Source organism: Lissotriton helveticus, chromosome 5_1 (assembly GCF_964261635.1).
Source record: "Lissotriton helveticus chromosome 5_1, aLisHel1.1, whole genome shotgun sequence".
In the NCBI taxonomy this organism is placed as follows: domain Eukaryota; kingdom Metazoa; phylum Chordata; class Amphibia; order Caudata; family Salamandridae; genus Lissotriton; species Lissotriton helveticus.
The window spans coordinates 1,043,905,896-1,043,932,702 of record NC_136065.1 but is presented as its reverse complement, the minus strand read 5'-3'; positions in this window follow the sequence as shown (position 1 = coordinate 1,043,932,702).

The following is a 26,807-nucleotide window of genomic DNA, read 5'->3' as shown; positions in this document are numbered from 1 at the left end:
ATTCTCACTGACATACTCTCACTGACTCATTCTCACTGACAGACTCTCACTGACTCACTCTCACCGACTCACTCTCACTGACTCACTCTCACCGACTCACTCTCTCATTGACTGCCTCACTCTCTCTCACTGACATACTCCCCCTGACTCTCTCTCACTGACTCTCTGACAGACTCTCAGTGACAGACTCTCACTGGCTCACTTTCAATGACTCTCTCTCACCACTGATGTACTAGAAATCCTCAAACTCCTTCTCAGTGGTCTTACCAATAAGTAGTCCATTCAAAAGCAGCAAAGAAATCAACAGAGAATCTGAAATATGAAAAGACATCTTTATTACAATTAATTGTGAGGCTACGTCGCCCAGTCACACCTAAAGCAACTGAATGAGGCAGCCTCCTGAATGGTCTCAGCACAGACCTTTTATACCATTTATTATGCCCTAGGCACACATTTTCTCTTTGAAGTACATTATTGTTGGTCACTCCCAGGACGTGCACACAAAGCACTGTATGATGACAAACCCACTTTCAAGATAAATCCAGGCCATAAACAATGTCCACATAATGCGTACATTCTCTAGCTGACAAGGCCGGATAAACCCAAAACAGTAAGATCACAGCCCATGTCATAAATAGCTCGTGGGTGCAGGAACAGGAACAGATGGAAGTAAGATAGGCACGTTTGTGTGTAGTAAATCTTTTCAATGTCCTGTGCTCTGATCTATAATCTTGATCAGCTAAAGGGCAGGAACTGGCTTGGCAAGGTTAGCCTCAAGCAACAGGATCAGCTTTCGCCAGGTCATGCAGGAGTCAGCACAAACCCATGCTAAGGTTATGTCCTTAAATACTTGTTCTGCCACAGTGAGGGCCTACTGTAAGGGCAATCCACAAAATGGCGGCTATGCACAAGATGGAACCCGAGGGTTTAGAACAAAACCTTCAAATACACAGTGAATCCATTGGTGTAACATGACGAAAACACTTGCACTTGCTGAACTCACTGTTTACGGTCTGCTGTTACCAAATTCATAACAGAATCATGATATTTAAAACACAGGTTCAGAATTCAAGGAACCACAGACCATCCTTTTGCCCTTACATAGGCAATTACTCAGTCTATATCTGCAACTGTGCCCAAAGTCCGTTATAAGCCTCTTTGGAAGGCTTCTTTTGTCCATCAAATCCGCTTCCATTGTCTTCTTCCGCGTTGGGCCTCTCGATTCAGGCCTTTTCATGAGAAAAAGTACTGCTTAGTTGGAGTGCCCTCCTGGCAAACACCCACAGCACACTCGAAAGTCTCAATGTCTCAAAACAATGCACCAGTGCCTCTTCTTTGTGGCAGACACTACAAATGATGTGCTCTTCATTGATCATGGGCACAAAACATCTCGTGCAGATCCAAGCACTACTGAGAAACAACCTCTCAAGATCAGCAGCACTTTCAGACTCCAACACTCATTATTTAGTGTCAGAGGACGCTCAAGCTGCTCTCTCATGGGCACCAGAATATAGTGCCTTTCCGTCGGAGCAAAGGGAAAAGAGGTGTGTGTGTGGCCAAAACTCGGGCCAAGGGCTCAATGGACTGTACACTGCAGAGGTTTCCAGCACATAACAGGTAGAAAGCTCAAACAAACAGGAGCTCTCATTCTGTGGCAAACAAGGAACCAGCTCCTTTTTTTTTTCTGCAACGCCTTCCGATGAAGCAAATGCCTTGCTTGGGAGGTACCATTGACGGCACGCTGATGATCGCTGTCCAGCCTCGCGAATTTCTGGTTGCAGGAACTGTAGAGCCAAGAAGTCTGTCATTCATCTGTAGCGGTCACTGATGGGGAGTGGGCTTAGTCTCGATCACAGGTCTGCAGGGTATCACTCTTCCTTTGACTCTGGAAGATCCCGCAGAACCTAGTGATATAGGAAATGTAACACAATTGTTAGTTTCCTTCAAATCAAGCACAAAAAACATTTCATGGGTTTTAACAAGGGGACTGCAAGCAGGTGGCCTGCAATCTGCAAGGGAGTGGCAATACGCCATGGGAATCTAAATGGATGTCCTCACACAGTGGCATTGTCTAATGGGGTAAATACATATTTTCCTCAATGATTAAGCCTAGGTGTTCCTAAATTCCTTATCTAGAACATCTCAAATAGAGAAATGACATAATACAGATTATCAAGGACATGAAGAAAAGTCCCTTTAAAAAATGTGCATCAAGTGTACTATGCAATACAAAGGCTAATGATCAAATGTGCAGACAAAAAGACAAGAACTAGAGAGTCCTGGCATTTGCATGATTAGAACACATCTGATCCCACCAAAAATTAAAGCAGCAGGAACAGAAGAAACTGAAAAATTAAAATAGACATTGAAAATTCGTCATGTTCAAAAGGTAAACTTAAGATATCTCCTATCGAGATGGAAAACTTGTCTTACTATAATATTGGGTCAGTTAACCAGTCTATCACTACCCCGACAGTCAGTCTGAAAAAACATTGAAGTAGGCCTGAGGAAAATTCTTGAAAACCAGTCTGGTCATCCAAAAGGGAATTATACATAACATGGGGGGGTCCCTGATACATCACTGCAGTCTAGAAGCGTGAACATAAACAATACGCCCATAATAATAAATGGGCTGACTGGTGAAAGGAATATGGTAAAGGGAAATGGAACTAGGACACAACTAAAATCCCCAAATAACTAAGCATGATGCGACATCGGTCAGGGGAGAAGCAACAAAAGAAAAATCTATAGGAAGAACAAGAGTTTGCTTGGGTGCCTCAGGCATGTGACACAGCACCAAGAGTACGGGGGATACACAAAAGACCAAAGTTACACAAATTTTAACTCTACCGCTGGCAACTACACCATACACAGTAATCCTAACTAATGTTCCTGTTCTCTCTTCAGTTAGAAAAAAATGAAACCTGGTTTCCTTTCAAGGGACAACGCCATATGCTATTTGGGAAACAGAACATGATTAAGTAATGCAATATAGAAATTAGGCCACCTTGAGTCACAGATCTATAATTCCATCCTTAGGTCCAATCAAGAAAAATAAATGTAGGGCTGCCTGTTCCTTTAAGGGAAGGGGCAGTAAGTGACTAACAGCAGGTGACACACTTTGATCCTGTATATCTTTTTAGTTTTCTTCAATATCATTATAGCCAAATTTAGGCATGCACTGGTAAAAGTGCTGCCTGTCTTCCTCACAGTATGAAAACCATATCTGTGAAATTTATCATTATACCAAATCCATCCAACTGTTGTGCAACGATACGTATCGTCATACGGGTCCCTTCACAACACAGGGGAACTTGTAATAGTAACAACATAAAACAAAACATACACACAAAAAAAATGCACAAGTCACGCCATCAAATATACTTGCTGTATATCAAGCACAAAAAAAAAAGCACAGACAAAACAATAGCATATGTGAATAAGCAGTGGCACACAGCACCATGGCACATGTATTTTATGCACTGTAAACCTGCAGCCCAAAACCCAATATTTGGGCCTGTCTAAATTTGTCAGGTCTAAAATCCTTACCCTCCTTTTGACAGTAGAGCACCAGGCAGTGGGAGTCTGCTGTCAAATATAACTTTGCTGTCTCTCTTCTAACATACAGGACCAGCTAAAATATTTCACGATAGGGCCAAATATACAAACGAAAACATGAACATTTCTTTCCAAAGAAATTACACAAAAACACATCTCCTTTCAACTAACCAAACTCACGTGTCTTGTCAGCCTTAGAACAATCCATGAATGATCTGTAGGCAGAAGTAGAAAAATACACAACACAAAAAAAACACATTTTAACATACACAAAAATAGATTTTCATTACTTAACTGTTACTCTCTTGTCAGTTCACCTCGCAACATCAAGCCACCTTATTTTTACCGTTCTAAAAGAAATGGTTACACTGACACTCCATATTAATTTGGCACCTATAATTTCCACTGTGAAAAATAATTCCTAATTAGCAAATCAGTTTCACTTAGGCCTGTAGCCTGTAGCCTTCAAAATTTTGGAAAAGGGCTGCATCATATTTTCTATCTAAGACTTAATGCAACACTTCGTTTTCTGTCAAATAAACGCAACTAGCAAACATTATTTTTCTTAGCGTGGAGACACAAATGTATCAGTTCTGCAGAGCATTTAACACGATGTTTGGGACTTTCAAAGAAACCCCTTTTTATTTTCCCTATTAAATTAAGTTCTTTCATTTTATTGATGTTCTCACGGAGAAACCAGAAACCCCACCTTTAGAGGCTCATTCAGCAAGGTCATTTTGCATTCCTCGGAGGCAAAGTCCTAATTAAAAGGTCACAAATGTCAAAATGACAGCCTTCTCCATTGTTTACATGGAAACTAAAAGATAACATCTCAGCAGCGTGGCTCGAGCCGGCCTCTGCAATTCTCTCAGCCCTCAGCTTCTGCCACACTGAAGCTGTCAAAGCCAGAAGGCCTAACTAATTTCTCCTAACCTGTAATAATTCACTCTATTTTGAAAAATAATTTCTCTTTTTTAGGTGCTAAAATTATCTCTATTCCCAGATTATTAAACTACATTTATTGTGAATAATTCACGAAACCTAATAACACACATACAGTTTTTTTTTTAGAGTAAATGCTTGTTGCAATCCTATGGTACACACTTCATCAGTCTTAAATGAATACACTTTTCCGTAGGCCTAGCTGAAGCTAGAACCTTCAACCCTGATATAAAAACAAGCCTTTGTACTGGCACATTAACCCACTGAATCATAAGAAGGCACAACCTGCAAATATATATCAAAACCTAAATGTAGCGACACGGACGTGTAAGCTCCCGGCTCCGTATGCCTTTGATCCCCGCAAGACGATCCTGCACACGATTTTGGCATTAAATGGTAACGGGGCGAAGGTGAAGGCGCGCGGATGCTGAATGCGCGATTCCGATGTCTCTACCGGCCTCGCAGACGGACATATTGGTGGAGTTTACCGACTGCCTTACACGACCCTGTGCCGAGCCCTAGGCTGCCAAACATGGCCGGGCACTGACTCGTTGGCGGCGGCCAGCGGAACCTGGGCGGAGTCGGCCCACCGGGAAGCAGCGGCTCCAGAGCGGTCCTCCCTGAGGGTGCCCCGGCTGTCTTATGGTGCGGCTTGAGTGCGCCCTCGGCTTGGTGGCTCGGTGGAATTGATCTTGGCTGCGGAGTCCGGGAGGTGAGCCTTTCGGCTTTGTTTACTGCCCTGCCCGGTTATCACTGGACGCTCCCGTATTTAAGCCTGTGGTTGGTTCGGAACAGAGATGGCCACTGCCGCTGATTGCTGTCTGGGTCCACATTTTGGAAGCCCTCGATACTCCAGCAGCAGTCTGCCTGGACCGGTCTTCTCCCCACCCAGCCTTTGTTCTCCTTTCCAGCTGGGAGCGCCCGACGGGTGCCTGCACGAGATGGGGTATCACCCCTTGTCCACTGAGGTGCTATGTGAGGTCGAGTGTGCGGCACCGAGTGACTCTTCGATGTGGGGGCTCCAGCCTGTGCTATCCTGCAGCGACATCCTTGCCGCCCTGAATGACTCTCAGTCTGCTTGGAGTGATGGCTGCCGGGCGCTTGGTGAAAGGCTTGACGATATTGCGATCACACTGGGGAAACTGCGTTCGGATGCTCTCCAGTTTTGCGAGGAATTGTCCCCACCTACGTTTGAGGAGGATCCCGTGGTTTTGCTTGGATGCGTAGGGGAATACACGATCCTGGATAGTGAGGGTGTCTGGGACGGACTGCCTACATGTTTCAATTGTTATGGAGGTCGCCTTTCCCATCATTTGACTTTGTCCCCGTCCGCTACAGCACCGCTGATGGCCCAGGCACTGGTTCAGCTACTGTTGCCTCTTATGTCTGCCACCTCCTCCCTCGCCCTTGTATCCTTGCGGTGGTATGCTTTTTCGGACTTGGAACTGGGAGTGATCGTCTATAATGGAGGAGACTCTGTCCGTGGCCGGCGGCGTCCATTTTGTGCTGGCGAGTTGCGCCCGGGCCAGGCGTGGACATTTTGTCTTCTTTTGTCTGCTGAAACGGCATCTCCTTTGTGGACATGGCACGGGGGACTTACGAAAAAGGGCCAGGGCTAAGTGTTTTCCGCTAATGTTTGATGTCTGTGGGGCTGGAGGGGATACGGATTGGCAAGTTCCTGTGACATGCTTAATAGCGCACTACGTGATGTTTCGCCCCCGTTTTTATGGTACTAAGATACTGTAGTAGTTGATTGTTTCCTTTGGGGTGGCGATTACGCTAATGGTAGGGGAGACCGGGAGCCTGTTGGGTTTGCCCTCCTCCAGTATTATATTACCTCCTTTTCTTTTCTTTTTTTCCCTTTTTCTGAATCTAAATTTCGGGTTTCGTTTTTCGGGCGACAGACACACTGCTAGGGGGGGGGGGGGTAGGCCGTAGCCTCAGCATGCGTGTAGGGTGGGGGGTTGGAGGGAGGGTTTTTTTTGTTTTGTTTACGTTTCTATGGGCCTTATTTTTCTCCTCTCTTTCTTGGTTCTTTTTACTTTTCTTTTCTTTTCTTGGGTCAGCATGGTGGCTAGGTGTAGCGCTGCTTATTGTTTCTGTTGTTGGTTTTATTCTAACATGGGTTGAGCTGTTCCACGTCCATGGGGCGGGCAATGACCAGTGGGTACTGTGAATGTATGCTATTATCCTGATACCTGTCTTTTTATGCTGATTTTTCGGTTGCCACCCTTCGTTTTGTCGACAATTTGCTGTGATCATTGCCCGCTATGTGCCTTCGATGGATTGAATGCGCCTGATCCTTCTCATTTAAAAACTTTTAAAATTAACCTACTTTATCCTGTACCCAGCGGTCCCCTTTCCCATATGTCGTGCTCTGGTTGCTGCTTTTCGTCTCTGAGACTGCTGGGCTGTTTCAATCCTGTGTTTTGTGCTATTACTCGATTTCGAGGCCCGCCAGAATGGTTGTGGGCCCGTATCTGTATGCATATGATACACAATAAAGGTTTAAAAAAATAAAAATAAAAAAAACTAAATGTATGCATTTACTGAAGCCTGAGACACTTTAAAAAGTACTCTAAATGAAATCAAAATGCAGTTTAAACAGTGCTTTTACTCAAAATCGACTTTCATATTTTGGGCATAAAAAATTAATATCCTACAATTTTCTTGCATAATATGTATTACTAGAATGTCTATTACATAACCCTTGAGTCAGGCATTTGAAAATAATAACTTATGCTTTATAAAAATGAGCTTGCTTGCGCCTATGCCTAGGGGAAATTATACACACAAATGCTTGTCATTTTAGTGATGCAACATAACTTAAATCAAATTTTAATGCTAGGAGGTCATAGTATGAGTGTTAAGCTCTATAAATATTAAAAAACGAATTTTGTTGCTTATTTTTAATAATTATTTTTCATAATTAATAATTTTTTCTTCTAATAAAACCAATTATTCCTTTTTGTGATTGTTCTACATATAAGAGCCCGCTGCATCCCTTGCCTATCATTTAGATGCATTAACTCACAAACCTAAGCGCATATGCCAAACTTAAAACGCGTCACATTCCTGCGTCACATTTTTGCGCCACATTTATTTAAAAGGACGGTTATGCAAAATTCCACCCGTGTTTAACTGGAAAAGTGCCGGCTGAATGAACATTCCTATCAAATATACTGCAGCTGAAATGTTTGCCTATGAACATTTAATACAGTGCATCTAAGGAAAATGCTGTAAATTTATTTATTTTTGTAAAAATAGACAATTTTTTTTTTTTTTTTGGGGGGGCCTTATTTATATCTATTGAATGTTTTTCCTAATTTTATCCTTTAAGCGTGTAACGGCAGTTTTGTATATGTGCACAATTGCTCATTCTACAACACATACCCATCTTAGCACATTACATGTTTCATTTCTGTATCTTTTACTCAAGTTTCTACTCAACATTAACCAACCAGCATTTTACTTAACAGACTGAAAACATCAAGAAAACCAACAAACACACATTGGGCCCACTCCATACACAAACAGAAAGGAGGTCAAACACTCAGGACACACAATACAGCGCGCTTTAGCTAAATAGAGCTCATAAGTTGGAGTTCCAACCGAAGGTATCAGGCATGAACCCTCCAATCGGGAATCCCTGGTGCAACTTAAACAAAACCAAATACCAAATTTGCTATGATTAGGCATCTGCGCTCACTAACCAAGCTCCAAACTTCAAGGGGCTATCTCTATCAATACACTCGCAAATGTACGAGACCCTCGGTTTTTGAATATTGCAATGTTCAAATAAACTAAGGACCAAAGAACTAAGAACTAAGGACTGGGAGCGACCCACTTATACTTCAACTAAAGCAGATGGAGAAAAGTCTCTTCATTACCTGACTACACAAATTGCAATTCGCATATACAAACCTATACAAACCTATCAAAGCTATACCAAACAAATAGTTGTCCAAATTCTAACTGCCAAGTTCTAACTGCACTAACAGTCTCTTTTTTTTTAAAAAACACTTACGCCAAAAAGGTTCCTCAGTCAGGAGTGACATCTTTTGGAGAGTTTAAGTCAGAAAAATCAAAAATATACTGGGCCACAGAGACAAAGAATCCCCCAGAACCTCTTTTAGTAGATTTCTGTCTTGCCTGCCCCAGTAGATTTCTGTCCTCTGACAAGATTACTCCTCCAGATAGTCACTTCTTGATGAGGCCCATCGTTGGTCGCGCCATCTGATGTACTAGAAATCCTCAAACTCCTTCTCAGGGGTCTTACCAATAAGTAGTCCATTCAAAAGCAGCAAAGAAATCAACAGAGAATCTGAAATATGAAAAGACATCTTTATTACAATTAATTGTGAGGCTACGTCGCCCAGTCACACCTAAAGCAACTGAATGAGGCAGCCTCCTGAATGGTCTCAGCACAGACCTTTTATACCATTTATTATGCCCTAGGCCCACATTTTCTCTTTGAAGTACATTATTGTTGGTCACTCCCAGGACGTGCACACAAAGCACTGTATGATGACAAACCCACTTTCAAGATAAGTCCAGGCCATAAACAATGTCCACATAATGCGCACATTCTCTAGCTGACAAGGTCGGATAAACCCAAAACAGTAAGATCACAGCCCATGTCATAAGTAGCTCGTGGAGGCAGGAACAGGTACAGATGGAAGTAAGATAGGCACGTTTGTGTGTAGTAAATCTTTACAATGTCCTGTGCTCTGATCTATAATCTTGATCAGCTAAAGGGCAGGAACTGGCTTGGCAAGGTTAACCTCAAGCAACAGGGTCAGCTTTCGCCAGGTCATGCAGGAGTCAGCACAAACCCATGCTAAGGTTATGTCCTTAAATACTTGTTCTGCCACAGTGAGGGCCTACTGTAAGGGCAATCCACAAAATGGCTGCTATGCACAAGATGGAACCCGAGGGTTCAGAACAAAACCTTCAAATACACAGTGAATCCATTGGTGTAACATGACGAAAACACTTGCACTTGCTGAACTCACTGTTTACGGTCTGCTGTTACCAAATTCATACCAGAATCATGATATTTAAAACACAGGTTCAGAATTCAAGGAACCACACCACTGACTCTCTCCTTACTGACTCTCTCTCACTGACTCTCTCTCACTGACTATCTCTCTCTGATTCTCTCTCACTGACAGACTCTCACTGACTCACTCTCAGTGACTCACTCTCACTGACAGACTCTCACTGACAGACTCTCACCCACTTCATTGACTCACTCTCACTGACAGACTCTTACTGACAGACTCTCTCACTCTCTCACTGACTCACTCTCACTGACAGACTCTCTCACACTCTCACTGACTCAATCTCAGTGACAGACTCTCACTGACAGACTCTCACTCACTTCACTGACTCACTCTTACTGATAGATTCTCTCACTGAGTGACTCACTCTCACTGAGTGACTCACTCTCACTGACTGACTCTCACTGGATCACTCTCTGACTCACTCTCACTAAGTCATTGACTGACTCACTCTCTCTCTCACCGACAGACTCTCACTGACTCTCACTGACAGATTCTCTTTCACTGATTCTTTCTCTCTTACTGACTCTCTCTCACTTAGACTCTCACTGACATACACTCACTGACAGATTCTCACTGACAGACTCTCACTAACAGACTCACTCACTAACAGACTCTCTCACTGACAGACTCTCCCCACTCTCTGTCACTGACGGACTGACTTACTCTCACTGACTGACTCACTCACTCTCACTGACTCACTCTCACTGACAGACTCTCCTACTCTCTCTCACTGACTGACTCACTCTCATTGACTCACTCTCACTGACTCACTCTCACTGACTGACTCACTCTCACTGACAGACTCACTGACTCACTCTCACTGACACTCTCACTGACACTCTCTCACTGACTTCTTCACTCACTCTCACTCACTGACTCACTCTCTCACTCTCACTGACAGACTCACTCTCACTCTTTCACTGACAGACTCTCTCTCAATGATAGACTCTCACTGACAGATTCTTACTGACAGACTCACTCACTGACAAAATCTCACTGACAGACTCTCCCACTCTCTCTGACTGACTGACGCTCACTAACAGACTGACTGACTCACTCTCACTGACAGACTCTCACTGAAAGACTCTCACTAACGGCCTCTCACCGACAGACTCTGACTGACAGACTCTCACTGAAATACACAGACTCTCCCTGACAGACTCACTGACAGACTCACTCTCAATGACAGACTCTACCACTCTCTCCCACTAATTGACTGACTCATTCTCACTGACAGACTCTCACTCACTCATTCTCAGTCATGCACTCTCACTGACTCATTCTCACTGACACACTCTCTCACTGACTGACTGACTCACTCCCTCTCACTGACACACTCTCACTGACTCTCTCTCACTAAATCTCTCTCTCACTGATTCTCTCACTGAAAGACTCTCACTGACAGACTCTCACTAACAGACTCACTCACTGACTCACTCTCTTACTGACAGACTCTCCCACTCTCTCTCACTAACTGACTCACTCTCACTGACTCACTCTCACTGACTGATTCTCACAGACTCTCACTGACAGATTCACTCTCAATGACAGACTCTCCCACTCTCTCTCACTGATGTAATGACTCATTCTCACTGACATACTCTCACTGACTCATTCTCACTGACAGACTCTCACTGACTCACTCTCACCGACTCACTCTCACTGACTCACTCTCACCGACTCACTCTCTCATTGACTGCCTCACTCTCTCTCACTGACATACTCCCACTGACTCTCTCTCACTGACTCTCTGACAGACTCTCACTGACAGACTCGCACTGGCTGACTCTCACTGCCTCTCTCACCACTGCCTCTCTCTCACTACTGACTCTATCTCACTATCTCTCACTGACTCACTCTCTCTGATTCTCTCTCACTGAGAGACTCTCACTGACTCACTCTCCCACTCTCTCTCACTGAGTGACTGAATCACTATCACTGACAGACTCTCACTCACTTCACAGACTCACTCTCACTGACAGATTCTTACTAACAGACTCTCACTCACTTCACTGACTCACTCTCAATGACAGACTCTATCACTGTCTCACTGACTGACTCACTCTCACTGACTGATTAACTTTCACTTACTGACTCTCACTGACTCACTCTCATTGACTCACTCTCTGATTCACTCTCACTGACTCAATCTCACTGACAGACTCTCACTGACAGACCCTCACAGACTCTCACTGACAGACTCTCACTGACAGACTCTCACTAACAGATTCTCACTAACATACTCTCACTAACAGACTCACTGACTGACTCACTCTCTCACTGACAGACTCTCTCACTCTCTCTCACTGACTGACTCACTCTCACTGACTGACTGACTCACTCTCACTGACTCACTCTCAATGGCAGACTCACTGAGTCACTCTCACTGACAGACTCTCACTGACTCACTCTCACCGACTCACTCTCACCGACTCACTCTCTTATTAACTGACTCACTCTCTCATTGACTGCCTCACTCTCTCTTACTGACATACTCTCACTGACTCTCTCACTGACTCTCCCTCTGACAGACTCTCACTGACAGACTCGCACTGGCTGACTCTCACTGCCTCTCCCACCACTGACTCTCTCTCACTACTGACTCTATCTCACTGACTCTCTCTCACTGACTCACTCTCTCTGATTCTCTCTCACTGACTCACTCTCCCGCTCTCTTTCACTGAGTGACTGAATCACTATCACTGACAGACTCTCACTGACACTCTGACTGACACACTCTCACTCACTTCACTGACTCACTCTCACTGACAGACTCTCACTAACAGACTCTCACTCACTTCACAAACTCACTCTCAATGGCAGACTCTATCACTGTCTCACTGACTGACTCACTCTCACTGACTGATTCACTCTCACTTACTGACTCTCACTGACTCACTCTCTGATTCACTCTCACTGACTCACTCTCACTGACAGACTCTCACTGACAGACCCTCACAGTCTCTCACTGACAGACTCTCACTAACAGACTCTCACTAACAGACTCACTCACTCTTTCACTGACAGACTCTCCCACTCTCTCTCACTGACTGATTCACTCACTCTCACTCTCACTGGCAGACTCACTGAGTCACTCTCACTGACAGACTCTCACTGACACTCTCTTACGTACTGACTCACTCACTCTCACTCACAGACTGACTCACTCTCTCACTCACTGACTGACTCACTCTCTCACTCCCACTGACAGACTCACTCTCACTCTCTCACTGACAGACTCTCTCACTGACAGACTCTCACACTCTCTCACTGACAGACTCTCCCACTCTCTCTCACTGACTGACTCACTCTCACTGATAGACTCTCACTGACAGATTTTCACTGACAGACTCTCACTGACAGACTCTTCTACTCTCTCTCACTGACTGACTCACTCTCACTGACTCACTCTCACTGACAGACTCTCACTGACTCTCTCACTCACAGATTCTCACTGACCTACTCTCACTGACCAACTCTCACTGGCAGACTCTCACCGACAGATCCTCACTAACAGACTCACTCACTAACAGACTCTCTCACTGACAGACTCTCCCACTCTCTCTCACCTACGGACTGACTTACTCTCACTGACTGACTCACTCACTCTCACTGACTCACTCTCACTGACAGACTCTCCTACTCTCTCTCACTGACTGACTCACTCTCATTGACTCACTCTCACTGACTCACTCTCACTGACTGACTCACTCTCACTGACATACTCACTGACTCACTCTCACTGACATACTCTCACTGACACTCTCTCACTGACTTCTTCACTCACTCTCACTCACTCACTCACTCTCTCCCTCTCACTGACAGACTCACTCTCACTCTTTCACTGACAGACTCTCTCACTGACTGTCACTGACTGACTGACTCACTCTCTCTCACTGACAGACTCTCAATGACTCGCTCTCACTGACAAACTCTCACTGACTCTCTCACTGACAGACCCTCACTGACTCCCTCTCACTGATAGACTCTCACCGGCAGACTCTCACTAATAGACTCACTCACTGACTCACTCTCTCACTGACAGACTCTCACACTCTCTCTCACTGACTCACTCTCACTGACAGCCTCTCACTGATAGACTCTCACTGACAGACTCTGCCACTCTCTCTTACTGACTGACTGACTCTCACTGACTCACTCTCTCACTGACTGACTGACTCAGTCTCTCTCACTGACCGACTCTCACTAACTCTCTCTCACTGACAGACTCTCACTGACTCTCTATGACAGACTCTAACTGACAGACTCTCAGTGACAGACTCTCCCTGGCTCACTTTCAATGACTCTCTCTCACCACTGACTCTCTCCTTACTGACTCTCTCTCACTGACTCTCTCTCACTGACTATCTCTCTCTGATTCTCTCTCACTGACAGACTCTCACTGACTCACTCTCAGTAACTCACTCTCACTGACAGACTCTCACTGACAGACTCTCACTGACAGACTCTCACCCACTTCATTGACTCACTCTCACTGACAGACTCTCACTGACAGACTCTCTCACTCTCTCACTGACTCACGCTCACTGACAGACTCTCTCACACTCTCACTGACTCACTCTCAGTGACAGACTCTCACTGACAGACTCTCACTCACTTCACTGACTCACTCTCACCGATAGATTCTCTCACTGAGTGACTCACTCTCACTGAGTGACTCACTCTCACTGACTGACTCTCACTGGCTCACTCTCACTAAGTCATTGACTGACTCACTCTCTCTCTCACTTAGACTCTCACTGACATACACTCACTGACAGATTCTCACTGACAGACTCACTCACTAACATACTCTCTCACTGACAGACTCTCCCACTCTCTGTCACTGACGGGCTGACTTACTCTCACTGACTGACTGACTCACTCTCACTGACTCACTCTCACTGACTGACTCTCCTACTCTCTCTCACTGACTGACTCACTCTCATTGACTCACTCTCATTGACTCACTCTCACTGACTCACTCTCACTGACTGACTCACTCTAACTGACAGACTCACTGACTCACTCTCACTGACAGACTCTCACTGAGACTTTCTCACTGACTTCTTCACTCACTCACTCTCACTCACTCACTGACTCACTCTCTCACTCTCACTGACAGACTCACTCTCACTCTTTCACTGACAGACTCTCTCACTGACAGACTTTCTCACTCTCTCACTGACAGACTCTCCCACTCTCTCACTGACAGACTCTCCCACTCTCTCTCACTGACCGACTCACTCTCAATGATAGACTCTCACTGACAGATTCTTACTGACAGACTCACTCACTGACAGAATCTCACTGACAGACTCTCCCACTCTCTCTGACTGACTGACTGACGCTCACTAACAGACTGACTGACTCACTCTCACTGACAGACTCTCACTGAAAGACTCTCACTAACGGCCTCTCACCGACAGACTCTGACTGACAGACTCTCACTGAAATACACAGACTCTCCCTGACAGACTTACTGGCAGACTCACTGACAGACTCACTCTCAATGACAGACTCTACCACTCTCTCCCACTGACTGACTGACTCATTCTCTCACTGACAGACTCTCACTCACTCATTCTCAGTCATGCACTCTCACTGACTCATTCTCACTGACACACTCTAACTAACTAATTCTCACTGACTCACTCTCACTGACTCATTTTCACTGACTCACTCTCTCACTGACTGACTGACTCACCCCCTCTCACTGACAGACTCTCACTGACTCTCTCTCACTGACAGGCTCTCACTGACTCTCTTACTGACAGACTCTCACTGACTCTCTCTCACTAACTCTCTCTCTCACTGATTCTCTCACTGAAATTCTCTCACTGACAGACTCTCACTAACAGACTCACTCACTGACTCACTCTCTTACTGACAGACTCTCCCACTCTCTCTCACTAACTGACTCACTCTCACTGACAGACTCTCACTGACATACTCTCACTGACTGATTCTCACAGACTCTCACTGACAGATTCACTCTCAATGACAGACTCTCCTACTCTCTCTCACTGATGTAATGACTCATTCTCACTGACATACTCTCACTGACTCATTCTCACTGACAGACTCTCACTGACTCACTCTCACCGACTCACTCTCACTGACTCACTCTCACCGACTCACTCTCTCATTGACTGCCTCACTCTCTCTCACTGACATACTCCCCCTGACTCTCTCTCACTGACTCTCTGACAGACTCTCAGTGACAGACTCTCACTGGCTCACTTTCAATGACTCTCTCTCACCACTGATGTACTAGAAATCCTCAAACTCCTTCTCAGTGGTCTTACCAATAAGTAGTCCATTCAAAAGCAGCAAAGAAATCAACAGAGAATCTGAAATATGAAAAGACATCTTTATTACAATTAATTGTGAGGCTACGTCGCCCAGTCACACCTAAAGCAACTGAATGAGGCAGCCTCCTGAATGGTCTCAGCACAGACCTTTTATACCATTTATTATGCCCTAGGCACACATTTTCTCTTTGAAGTACATTATTGTTGGTCACTCCCAGGACGTGCACACAAAGCACTGTATGATGACAAACCCACTTTCAAGATAAGTCCAGGCCATAAACAATGTCCACATAATGCGTACATTCTCTAGCTGACAAGGCCGGATAAACCCAAAACAGTAAGATCACAGCCCATGTCATAAATAGCTCGTGGATGCAGGAACAGGAACAGATGGAAGTAAGATAGGCACGTTTGTGTGTAGTAAATCTTTTCAATGTCCTGTGCTCTGATCTATAATCTTGATCAGCTAAAGGGCAGGAACTGGCTTGGCAAGGTTAGCCTCAAGCAACAGGGTCAGCTTTCGCCAGGTCATGCAGGAGTCAGCACAAACCCATGCTAAGGTTATGTCCTTAAATACTTGTTCTGCCACAGTGAGGGCCTACTGTAAGGGCAATCCACAAAATGGCGGCTATGCACAAGATGGAACCCGAGGGTTTAGAACAAAACCTTCAAATACACAGTGAATCCATTGGTGTAACATGACGAAAACACTTGCACTTGCTGAACTCACTGTTTACGGTCTGCTGTTACCAAATTCATAACAGAATCATGATATTTAAAACACAGGTTCAGAATTCAAGGAACCACAGACCATCCTTTTGCCCTTACATAGGCAATTACTCAGTCTATATCTGCAACTGTGCCCAAAGTCCGTTATAAGCCTCTTTGGAAGGCTTCTATTGTCCATCAAATCCGCTTCCATTGTCTTCTTCCGCGTTGGGCCTCTCGATTCAGGCCTTTTCATGAGAAAAAGTACTGCTTAGTTGGAGTGCCCTCCTGGCAAACACCCACAGCACACTCGAAAGTCTCAATGTCTCAAAACAATGCACCAGTGTCTCTTCTTTGTGGCAGACACTACAAATGATGTGCTCTTCATTGATCATGGGCACAAAACATCTCGTGCAGATCCAAGCACTACTGAGAAACAACCTCTCAAGATCAGCAGCACTTTCAGACTCCAACACTCATTATTTAGTGTCAGAGGACGCTCAAGCTGCTCTCTCATGGGCACCAGAATATAGTGCCTTTCCGTCGGAGCAAAGGGAAAAGAGGTGTGTGTGTGGCCAAAACTCGGGCCAAGGGCTCAATGGACTGTACACTGCAGAGGTTTCCAGCACATAACAGGTAGAAAGCTCAAACAAACAGGAGCTCTCATTCTGTGGCAAACAAGGAACCAGCTCCTTTTTTTTTTCTGCAACGCCTTCCGATGAAGCAAATGCCTTGCTTGGGAGGTACCATTGACGGCACGCTGATGATCGCTGTCCAGCCTCGCGACTTTCTGGTTGCAGGAACTGTAGAGCCAAGAAGTCTGTCATTCATCTGTAGCGGTCACTGATGGGGAGTGGGCTTAGTCTCGATCACAGGTCTGCAGGGTATCACTCTTCCTTTGACTCTGGAAGATCCCGCAGAACCTAGTGATATAGGAAATGTAACACAATTGTTAGTTTCCTTCAAATCAAGCACAAAAAACATTTCATGGGTTTTAACAAGGGGACTGCAAGCAGGTGGCCTGCAATCTGCAAGGGAGTGGCAATACGCCATGGGAATCTAAATGGATGTCCTCACACAGTGGCATTGTCTAATGGGGTAAATACATATTTTCCTCAATGATTAAGCCTAGGTGTTCCTAAATTCCTTATCTAGAACATCTCAAATAGAGAAATGACATAATACAGATTATCAAGGACATGAAGAAAAGTCCCTTTAAAAAATGTGCATCAAGTGTACTATGCAATACAAAGGCTAATGATCAAATGTGCAGACAAAAAGACAAGAACTAGAGAGTCCTGGCATTTGCATGATTAGAACACATCTGATCCCACCAAAAATTAAAGCAGCAGGAACAGAAGAAACTGAAAAATTAAAATAGACATTGAAAATTCGTCATGTTCAAAAGGTAAACTTAAGATATCTCCTATCGAGATGGAAAACTTGTCTTACTATAATATTGGGTCAGTTAACCAGTCTATCACTACCCCGACAGTCAGTCTGAAAAAACATTGAAGTAGGCCTGAGGAAAATTCTTGAAAACCAGTCTGGTCATCCAAAAGGGAATTATACATAACATGGGGGGGTCCCTGATACATCACTGCAGTCTAGAAGCGTGAACATAAACAATACGCCCATAATAATAAATGGGCTGACTGGTGAAAGGAATATGGTAAAGGGAAATGGAACTAGGACACAACTAAAATCCCCAAATAACTAAGCATGATGCGACATCGGTCAGGGGAGAAGCAACAAAAGAAAAATCTATAGGAAGAACAAGAGTTTGCTTGGGTGCCTCAGGCATGTGACACAGCACCAAGAGTACGGGGGATACACAAAAGACCAAAGTTACACAAATTTTAACTCTACCGCTGGCAACTACACCATACACGGTAATCCTAACTAATGTTCCTGTTCTCTCTTCAGTTAGAAAAAAATGAAACCTGGTTTCCTTTCAAGGGACAACGCCATATGCTATTTGGGAAACAGAACATGATTAAGTAATGCAATATAAAAATTAGGCCACCTTGAGTCACAGATCTATAATTCCATCCTTAGGTCCAATCAAGGATACATAAATGTAGGGCTGCCTGTTCCTTTAAGGGAAGGGGCAGTAAGTGACTAACAGCAGGTGACACACTTTGATCCTGTATATCTTTTTAGTTTTCTTCAATATCATTATAGCCAAATTTAGGCATGCACTGGTAAAAGTGCTGCCTGTCTTCCTCACAGTATGAAAACCATATCTGTGAAATTTATCATTATACCAAATCCATCCAACTGTTGTGCAACGATACGTATCGTCATACGGGTCCCTTCACAACACAGGGGAACTTGTAATAGTAACAACATAAAACAAAACATACACACAAAAAAAATGCACATGTCACGCCATCAGATATACTTGCTGTATATCAAGCACAAAAAAAAGCACAGACAAAACAATAGCATATGTGAATAAGCAGTGACACACAGCACCATGGCACATGTATTTTATGCACTGTAAACCTGCAGCCCAAAACCCAATATTTGGGCCTGTCTAAATTTGTCAGGTCTAAAATCCTTACCCTCCTTTTGACAGTAGAGCACCAGGCAGTGGGAGTCTGCTGTCAAATATAACTTTGCTGTCTCTCTTCTAACATACAGGACCAGCTAAAATATTTCACAATAGGGCCAAATATACAAACGAAAACATGAACATTTCTTTCCAAAGAAATTACACAAAAACACATCTCCTTTCAACTAACCAAACTCACGTGTCTTGTCAGCCTTAGAACAATCCATGAATGATCTGTAGGCAGAAGCAGAAAAATACACAACACAAAAAAAACACATTTTAACATACACAAAAATAAATTTTCATTACTTAACTGTTACTCTCTTGTCAGTTCACCTCGCAACATCAAGCCACCTTATTTTTACCGTTCTAAAAGAAATGGTTACACTGACACTCCATATTAATTTGGCACCTATAATTTCCACTGTGAAAAATAATTCCTAATTAGCAAATCAGTTTCACTTAGGCCTGTAGCCTGTAGCCTTCAAAATTTTGGAAAAGGGCTGCATCATATTTTCTATCTAAGACTTAATGCAACACTTCGTTTTCTGTCAAATAAACGCAACTAGCAAACATTATTTTTCTTAGCGTGGAGACACAAATGTATCAGTTCTGCAGAGCATTTAACACGATGTTTGGGACTTTCAAAGAAACCCCTTTTTATTTTCCCTATTAAATTAAGTTCTTTCATTTTATTGATGTTCTCACGGAGAAACCAGAAACCCCACCTTTAGAGGCTCATTCAGCAAGGTCATTCTGCATTCCTCGGAGGCAAAGTCCTAATTAAAAGGTCACAAATGTCAAAATGACAGCCTTCTCCATTGTTTACATGGAAACTAAAAGATAACATCTCAGCAGCATGGCTCGAGCCGGCCTCTGCAATTCTCTCAGCCCTCAGCTTCTGCCACACTGAAGCTGTCAAAGCCAGAAGGCCTAACTAATTTCTCCTAACCTGTAATAATTCACTCTATTTTGAAAAATAATTTCTCTTTTTTAGGTGCTAAAATTATCTCTATTCCCAGATTATTAAACTACATTTATTGTGAATAATTCACGAAACCTAATAACACACATACAGTTTTTTTTTAGAGTAAATGCTTGTTGCAATCCTATGGTACACACTTCATCAGTCTTAAATGAATAAACTTTTCCGTAGGCCTAGCTGAAGCTAGAACCTTCAACCCTGATATAAAAACAAGCCTTTGTACTGGCACATTAACCCACTGAATCATAAGAAGGCACAACCTGCAAATATATATCAAAACCTAAATGTAGCGACACGGACGTGTAAGCTCCCGGCTCCGTATGCCTTTGAGCCCCGCAAGACGATCCTGCACACGATTTTGGCATTAAATGGTAACGGGGCGAAGGTGAAGGCGCGCGGATGCTGAATGCGCGATTCCGATGTCTCTACCGGCCTCACAGACGGACATATTGGTGGAGTTTACCGACTGCCTTACACGACCCTGTGCCGAGCCCTAGGCTGCCAAACATGGCCGGGCACTGACTCGTTGGCGGCGGCCAGCGGAACCTGGGCGGAGTCGGCCCACCGGGAAGCAGCGGCTCCAGAGCGGTCCTCCCTGAGGGTGCCCCGGCTGTCTTATGGTGCGGCTTGAGTGCGCCCTCGGCTTGGTGGCTCGGTGGAATTGATCTTGGCTGCGGAGTCCGGGAGGTGAGCCTTTCGGCTTTGTTTACTGCCCTGCCCGGTTATCACTGGACGCTCCCGTATTTAAGCCTGTGGTTGGTTCGGAACAGAGATGGCCACTGCCGCTGATTGCTGTCTGGGTCCACATTTTGGAAGCCCTCGATACTCCAGCAGCAGTCTGCCTGGACCGGTCTTCTCCCCACCCAGCCTTTGTTCTCCTTTCCAGCTGGGAGCGCCCGACGGGTGCCTGCACGAGATGGGGTATCACCCCTTGTCCACTGAGGTGCTACGTGAGGTCGAGTGTGCGGCACCGAGTGACTCTTCGATGTGGGGGCTCCAGCCTGTGCTATCCTGCAGCGACATCCTTGCCGCCCTGAATGACTCTCAGTCTGCTTGGAGTGATGGCTGCCGGGCGCTTGGTGAAAGGCTTGACGATATTGCGATCACACTGGGGAAACTGCGTTCGGATGCTCTCCAGTTTTGCGAGGAATTGTCCCCACCTACGTTTGAGGAGGATCCCGTGGTTTTGCTTGGATGCGGAGGGGAATACACGATCCTGGATAGTGAGGGTGTCTGGGACGGACTGCCTACATGTTTCAATTGTTATGGAGGTCGCCTTTCCCATCATTTGACTTTGTCCCCGTCCGCTACAGCACCGCTGATGGCCCAGGCACTGGTTCAGCTACTGTTGCCTCTTATGTCTGCCACCTCCTCCCTCGCCCTTGTATCCTTGCGGTGGTATGCTTTTTCGGACTTGGAACTGGGAGTGATCGTCTATAATGGAGGAGACTCTGTCCGTGGCCGGCGGCGTCCATTTTGTGCTGGCGAGTTGCGCCCGGGCCAGGCGTGGACATTTTGTCTTCTTTTGTCTGCTGAAACGGCATCTCCTTTGTGGACATGGCTAGGGGGACTTACGAAAAAGGGCCAGGGCTAAGTGTTTTCCGCTAATGTTTGATGTCTGTGGGGCTGGAGGGGATACGGATTGGCAAGTTCCTGTGACATGCTTAATAGCGCACTACGTGATGTTTCGCCCCCGTTTTTATGGTACTAAGATACTGTAGTAGTTGATTGTTTCCTTTGGGGTGGCGATTACGCTAATGGTAGGGGAGACCGGGAGCCTGTTGGGTTTGCCCTCCTCCGGTATTATATTACCTCCTTTTCTTTTCTTTTTTTCCCTTTTTCTGAATCTAAATTTCGGGTTTCGTTTTTCGGGCGACAGACACACTGCTAGGGGGGGGGGTAGGCCGTAGCCTCAGCATGCGTGTAGGGTGGGGGGTTGGGGGGAGGGTTTTTTTTGTTTCGTTTACGTTTCTATGGGCCTTATTTTTCTCCTCTCTTTCTTGGTTCTTTTTACTTTTCTTTTCTTTTCTTGGGTCAGCATGGTGGCTAGGTGTAGCGCTGCTTATTGTTTCTGTTGTTGGTTTTATTCTAACATGGGTTGAGCTGTTCCACGTCCATGGGGCGGGCAATGACCAGTGGGTACTGTGAATGTATGCTATTATCCTGATACCTGTCTTTTTATGCTGATTTTTCGGTTGCCACCCTTCGTTTTGTCGACAATTTGCTGTGATCATTGCCCGCTATGTGCCTTCGATGGATTGAATGCGCCTGATCCTTCTCATTTAAAAACTTTTAAAATTAACCTACTTTATCCTGTACCCAGCGGTCCCCTTTCCCATATGTCGTGCTCTGGTTGCTGCTTTTCGTCTCTGAGACTGCTGGGCTGTTTCAATCCTGTGTTTTGTGCTATTACTCGATTTCGAGGCCCGCCAGAATGGTTGTGGGCCCGTATCTGTATGCATATGATACACAATAAAGGTTTAAAAAAAAAAAAAAAAAAAACCTAAATGTATGCATTTACTGAAGCCTGAGACACTTTAAAAAGTACTCTAAATGAAATCAAAATGCAGTTTAAACAGTGCTTTTACTCAAAATCGACTTTCATATTTTGGGCATAAAAAATGAATATCCTACAATTTTCTTGCATAATATGTATTACTAGAATGTCTATTACATAACCCTTGAGTCAGGCATTTGAAAATAATAACTTATGCTTTATAAAAATGAGCTTGCTTGCGCCTATGCCAAGGGGAAATTATACACACAAATGCTTGTCATTTTAGTGATGCAACATAACTTAAATCAAATTTTAATGCTAGGAGGTCATAGTATGAGTGTTAAGCTTCATAAATATTAAAGAACGAATTTTGTTGCTTATTTTTAATAATTATTTTTCATAATTAATAATTTTTTCTTCTAATAAAACCAATTATTCCTTTTTGTGATTGTTCTACATATAAGAGCCCGCTGCATCCCTTGCCTATCATTTAGATGCATTAACTCACAAACCTAAGCGCATATGCCAAACTTAAAACGCGTCACATTCCTGCGTCACATTTTTGCGCCACATTTATTTAAAAGGACGGTTATGCAAAATTCCACCCGTGTTTAACTGGAAAAGTGCCGGCTGAATGAACATTCCTATCAAATATACTGCAGCTGAAATGTTTGCCTATGAACATTTAATACAGTGCATCTAAGGAAAATGCTGTAAATTTATTTATTTTTGTAAAAATAGACAATTTTTTTTTTTTTTTTGGGGGGGCCTTATTTATATCTATTGAATGTTTTTCCTAATTTTATCCTTTAAGCGTGTAACGGCAGTTTTGTATATGTGCACAATTGCTCATTCTACAACACATACCCATCTTAGCACATTACATGTTTCATTTCTGTATCTTTTACTCAAGTTTCTACTCAACATTAACCAACCAGCATTTTACTTAACAGACTGAAAAAGAAAACCAACAAACACACATTGGGCCCACTCCATACACAAACAGAAAGGAGGTCAAACACTCAGGACACACAATACAGCGCGCTTTAGCTAAATAGAGCTCATAAGTTGGAGTTCCAACCGAAGGTATCAGGCATGAACCCTCCAATCGGGAATCCCTGGTGCAACTTAAACAAAACCAAATACCAAATTTGCTATGATTAGGCATCTGCGCTCACTAACCAAGCTCCAAACTTCAAGGGGCTATCTCTATCAATACACTCGCAAATGTACGAGACCCTCGGTTTTTGAATATTGCAATGTTCAAATAAACTAAGGACCAAAGAACTAAGAACTAAGGACTGGGAGCGACCCACTTATACTTCAACTAAAGCAGATGGAGAAAAGTCTCTTCATTACCTGACTACACAAATTGCAATTCGCATATACAAACCTATACAAACCTATCAAAGCTATACCAAACAAATAGTTGTCCAAATTCTAACTGCCAAGTTCTAACTGCACTAACAGTCTCTTTTTTTTAAAAAACACTTACGCCAAAAAGGTTCCTCAGTCAGGAGTGACATCTTTTGGAGAGTTTAAGTCAGAAAAATCAAAAATATACTGGGCCACAGAGACAAAGAATCCCCCAGAACCTCTTTTAGTAGATTTCTGTCTTGCCTGCCCCAGTAGATTTCTGTCCTCTGACAAGATTACTCCTCCAGATAGTCACTTCTTGATGAGGCCCATCGTTGGTCGCGCCATCTGATGTACTAGAAATCCTCAAACTCCTTCTCAGGGGTCTTACCAATAAGTAGTCCATTCAAAAGCAGCAAAGAAATCAACAGAGAATCTGAAATATGAAAAGACATCTTTATTACAATTAATTGTGAGGCTACGTCGCCCAGTCACACCTAAAGCAACTGAATGAGGCAGCCTCCTGAATGGTCTCAGCACAGACCTTTTATACCATTTATTATGCCCTAGGCCCACATTTTCTCTTTGAAGTACATTATTGTTGGTCACTCCCAGGACGTGCACACAAAGCACTGTATGATGACAAACCCACTTTCAAGATAAGTCCAGGCCATAAACAATGTCCACATAATGCGCACATTCTCTAGCTGACAAGGCCGGATAAACCCAAAACAGTAAGATCACAGCCCATGTCATAAGTAGCTCATGGAGGCAGGAACAGGTACAGATGGAAGTAAGATAGGCACGTTTGTGTGTAGTAAATCTTTACAATGTCCTGTGCTCTGATCTATAATCTTGATCAGCTAAAGGGCAGGAACTGGCTTGGCAAAGTTAACCTCAAGCAACAGGGTCAGCTTTCGCCAGGTCATGCAGGAGTCAGCACAAACCCATGCTAAGGTTATGTCCTTAAATACTTGTTCTGCCACAGTGAGGGCCTACTGTAAGGGCAATCCACAAAATGGCTGCTATGCACAAGATGGAACCCGAGGGTTCAGAACAAAACCTTCAAATACACAGTGAATCCATTGGTGTAACATGACGAAAACACTTGCACTTGCTGAACTCACTGTTTACGGTCTGCTGTTACCAAATTCATACCAGAATCATGATGTTTAAAACACAGGTTCAGAATTCAAGGAACCACACCACTGACTCTCTCCTTACTGACTCTCTCTCACTGACTCCCTCTCACTGACTATCTCTCTCTGATTCTCTCTCACTGACAGACTCTCACTGACTCACTCTCAGTGACTCACTCTCACTGACAGACTCTCACTGACAGACTCTCACCCACTTCATTGACTCACTCTCACTGACAGACTCTTACTGACAGACTCTCTCACTCTCTCACTGACTCACTCTCACTGACAGACTCTCTCACACTCTCACTGACTCAATCTCAGTGACAGACTCTCACTGACAGACTCTCACTCACTTCACTGACTCACTCTTACTGATAGATTCTCTCACTGAGTGACTCACTCTCACTGAGTGACTCACTCTCACTGACTGACTCTCACTGGATCACTCTCTGACTCACTCTCACTAAGTCATTGACTGACTCACTCTCTCTCTCACCGACAGACTCTCACTGACTCTCACTGACAGATTCTCTTTCACTGATTCTTTCTCTCTTACTGACTCTCTCTCACTTAGACTCTCACTGACATACACTCACTGACAGATTCTCACTGACAGACTCTCACTAACAGACTCACTCACTAACAGACTCTCTCACTGACAGACTCTCCCCACTCTCTGTCACTGACGGACTGACTTACTCTCACTGACTGACTCACTCACTCTCACTGACTCACTCTCACTGACAGACTCTCCTACTCTCTCTCACTGACTGACTCACTCTCATTGACTCACTCTCACTGACTCACTCTCACTGACTGACTCACTCTCACTGACAGACTCACTGACTCACTCTCACTGACTCTCACTGACAGATTCTTACTGACAGACTCACTCACTGACAAAATCTCACTGACAGACTCTCCGACTCTCTCTGACTGACTGACGCTCACTAACAGACTGACTGACTCACTCTCACTGACAGACTCTCACTGAAAGACTCTCACTAACGGCCTCTCACCGACAGACTCTGACTGACAGACTCTCACTGAAATACACAGACTCTCCCTGACAGACTCACTGGCAGACTCACTGACAGACTCACTCTCAATGACAGACTCTACCACTCTCTCCCACTAACTGACTGACTCATTCTCACTGACAGACTCTCACTCACTCATTCTCAGTCATGCACTCTCACTGACTCATTCTCACTGACACACTCTAACTAACTAATTATCACTGACTCACTCTCACTGACTCACTCTCTCACTGACTGACTGACTGACTCACTCCCTCTCACTGACACTCTCACTGACTCTCTCTCACTGACAGGCTCTCACTGACTCTCTTACTGACAGACTCTCACTGACTCTCTCTCACTGACTCTCTCTCACTAACTCTCTCTCTCACTGATTCTTTCACTGAAAGACTCTGACTGACAGAATCTCACTAACAGACTCACTCACTGACTCACTCTCTTACTGACAGACTCTCCCACTCTCTCTCACTAACTGACTCACTCTCACTGACTCACTCTCACTGACTCACTCTCACTGACAGACTCTCACTGACATACTCTCACTGACTGATTCTCACAGACTCTCACTGACAGATTCACTCTCAATGACAGACTCTCCCACTCTCTCTCACTGATGTAATGACTCATTCTCACTGACATACT